At 49.9% G+C, this 3,380-nt stretch overlaps 1 protein-coding gene and 1 long non-coding RNA gene across 4 annotated transcripts in view; both read right to left on the bottom strand.

The window, feature by feature from the left end:
- OXR1 (oxidation resistance 1) overlaps positions 1 to 3,380 on the bottom strand; it is a 608,937-nt gene that overhangs the window by 466,472 nt on the left and 139,085 nt on the right. The window lies entirely within an intron of this gene.
- Positions 1 to 3,380, bottom strand: part of LOC109305129 — a 19,089-nt gene that overhangs the window by 728 nt on the left and 14,981 nt on the right. The gene's annotated exons all lie outside the window — the stretch shown is intronic.

Here is a 3,380-nt window from a genome sequence, read left to right as displayed (position 1 = left end):
GTCTATATAGATAGATAGATAGATATAGATATATCTATATGGCGTGTAAGATGCATGGAATTTAAAAACTTTTGATCTTTAATAAATAGAAAACAATTAATAATTGCAAATCTTGTTGTAACTTACTTTTCATTCAGGGACTCTGAAAAAAGTAAATCTGTGTCTATTAGATGGGGCTGACACACAGAATCATAGAGAATTAGGGCTGGAAAAGACCTCATGAGCCCAAACCCCTGCTCAAGGAAGAACCATCCCTGAAAACCATCCCAGCCCTGCTCTTGCAAACTAGCAGAGGTGCAGATGCTCATTGTTCTTAGTCCTGTCCCCTATACCCACAACGGAAATATGAAAAATGGGAAACTAGCCATGAAAATAATTTCTCAAAATATGTGCAATATTTTAGTGCAGCCTGATACCACTACAAGGTGCAACTTGGTGGATAGTTCCCCTGTTGCTAGACTGACAACAACATGGTGCAGCCCTGCATGGAGTTGCACCCTGCTGTTTTTAGAGTGCCAACGGGAGAGCTCATATAGAAACGCTCAGCTGGGCCTGAGTGCCAGACTGAAAAGAGCCATGGAGCTCCCCAGTACCTGGTAGGTTGACTGCCTTGCCCCAGTTTCCAGGGAGTTGCAGAGCAAGGTGCTTGAAATCCCAGCCATGGAGATCTGGGAATGGGTAGAGGTCTGATTCCAGGGTCCCCATGAACTAGGACCTTTAAAAACCATATGTGCAGCAGCACACGTGGTTTTCTGACATCCCCAGCATATGAGGACCCTGGGATCAACCGACTGTCAGTCCCAGTCCTCGGACTGCACTGGAGTCTCCAGCTGGCTCTGGTGCACTAAAATGGAAGGCAAATCCCATATCAAGAAAGACGGGAGTGCAGGGTTTCATACTGTCCAAGCCCCTCTTACCTCAAGGTGCAGAGAAGAGGGCAGAAATCACCCAGATGTTGAGTAGTAAGCTTGTACCTCTCTGGAGACTTTATTTTTTTAACATCTTCCTACATATTGTTTCCAGAGTAGGGTTAGAAGGAACTTCTACAGGTCGTCTAGTCCAACTCCTTATCTGAGGAAGGATCATCCCTATCCAAACCATTCTATACAAATCCATAATCTAACCTCTTAGTAAAACTACTGTCCACCCTGACACAAAACCCTAACCTGCCACAGGTAAAGCAGGGGAACCACAGCAGCCCATGTCCTGTTTCTATAAAATGTTGTCAATATATGTTCAAGAGGTCCTGGGTAGAAAGTCATGCCCCTTCCTCCCCTCCCCCCAGCCACACTTCTACAGAAGGCAGCAAAAAACACCACAGTCCATCCCAATCTGACCATGGGGTAAATTTCCTTCCTAAGCTCAAATAGGGTGATTGTTCTCTCTCAGGCTACAGAGTCCTGCCCCTCTGCTCAGGAACCTATGGCTTTGGTCCCAGCAAGAGTACTGGCATATCCCAGTCAAAGTCCCCAGCTAGCACCCAATGCTTGAGGGAGGTTTAAAACACCCCAACACGTGTAGCAGAAAAGGAGCAGAGCGGGCAACTAGCAAAGCCCAGAAGTATGGGAGATACCTATGGTAAAACATAGGCATAACTACACCTAAATCATCCCCAGCCAGTGGCTGTCCAACCTGTTCTTCAACACCTCCAGTAACGGAGAGGCCACAACTTCCCTAGGCAGTCCATTCCACCACCAACCATAAAGAAGTTTTTCTGGATATCCCATCTAAACTTTGCTACAACCTTCAGCCATTTGTCCATATCCTCCTCTGCAGCAAGATAGAATAGGTGTTTTTCCTCTTCTTTATGGCAGCCCTTCAGGTATTTGAAAACTGCTATCAGGGCCCTTTTAAGCGCCTTTTCTGCAAGCTGAACCTGACTAGATCCTTCGGCCTCTTCTCACATCTCATGACCTGCTTTCCAAGTCCTCTATTATCTTTGTTGCCTGCCTCTGGACCAGGGACAGGCAAACTCGGGCCCCGGGGCCAGATCCAATGCACTGTGGACTCCATTTACCAGCCACCCCTGCCCTCATGGCTTGGGTTGATCTCCATGGAGACCCCAGCTGCACCTGCACAGGAAAGCTCAGGTTGGGGGGTGCCTGGGAAACCAGCCTGAGTCACACTGGTGCATGCAGCAGAACATCACAAGGGCTGCTCTGGAGCTACTGGGAACTTGGGATGGAGGTGGCTTGCTCCGGAACCAGGTCTGAGCCATGATCTGTAACCTGCATGCACCAAGCAGGGGCGCACGTGCACGGGATTACAGCCCTGTCCCAGCTCCAGACCAGGCTGTCACTGCTGCAGAGCCATGATCCCCTGCTTGTGAGCCCCTGCCCAGAGTGTGCAGATTACAGATCGAGGCTCAGTCCTGGCTCCAGAGCAAGCTGCCTCCATCCCAACTTCCCAGCAGCACCAGAGCACCACCCTGCCCTCCCCCGTGCTGGTCTGCAGCAGCACAGTCCCCATGGCTGCTCTCCATGGCAAACCCAACCTAAGCTTTCCCAACTGGGGTCTCCATGGAGACTGGCCCAAGCCATGAGGGTAGGGGCTGCTGGGAAATGGATTCCAGTTGCTGGCCAGATCAGCCATTTTGCCCACCCGTGCTCTGGACACTTTCTAACTATATTCACTGCATTCCCTTCATCCACCTAAGTATCTCCTTTGTCAAAGAAGGAGATCAGGTTTGTTTTACACTATTTGTTTTTCATACATCCATGCTGGCAGCTTACAGTCAGCCCTTCCTCCTCCAGATTCTTTAACAATGGTCCTCCTTAGCATATGCTCAAGTAACTTCCCCTGGTATTCAGTAGGGCTGCGTGACGCTTCAGGTGCCAATTTGATTCAGAGGATATTCAGCCCAATTCAGCAGCTGAATCTTTAAACCCGAATCAAATCAGAAGACCAATAAAAAGGTCTGAATCAATTCAAAGCTCTCTGAATCAATTCAGAAAAGATTCAGAGAGCTTCAGAGAAATATGAGCACTCCCCACTCGCTGCCTCAGGGAGCTGCACCTGGACTCTGCCAGTAAGAAGGGGGGGGGGCTGGAGGAGAGGTGAGGGGATAATGGGGGAGACCCCTGCCAGGCTCCATCCCCTGCCTGCTCCCCCAGCTCCCCTAAGTGCCCCCCGGCCCCCTCCCGCTCTCCCAGCCCCAGAATCCCGGCTTTTTTTTTTTTTAAAAAAGCCACGCACTCACAAACTGCTGCAGCAGCTGCCGGGGCTTCTGGGGGGCTCACAGCAGACCCCCGTATGCAGTGTGGGGCAGTGAGGATCACCTCCGCCCCAGCCTGGCAGGAGCCAGTGGGTGCAGAGCTTTCCTTTCCAAAACTGTATTTCTAATGCCAAGAGTTGTATATTTTGTAGGATATCTGTTTATC

This window comes from Gavialis gangeticus, unplaced genomic scaffold (assembly GCF_001723915.1).
Source record: "Gavialis gangeticus isolate Ggan-Ray unplaced genomic scaffold, GavGan_comp1, whole genome shotgun sequence".
Lineage (NCBI taxonomy): Eukaryota > Metazoa > Chordata > Crocodylia > Gavialidae > Gavialis > Gavialis gangeticus.
Note: the sequence above shows the minus strand (reverse complement) of the source record. Positions and strands in the feature narration are given on the sequence as shown.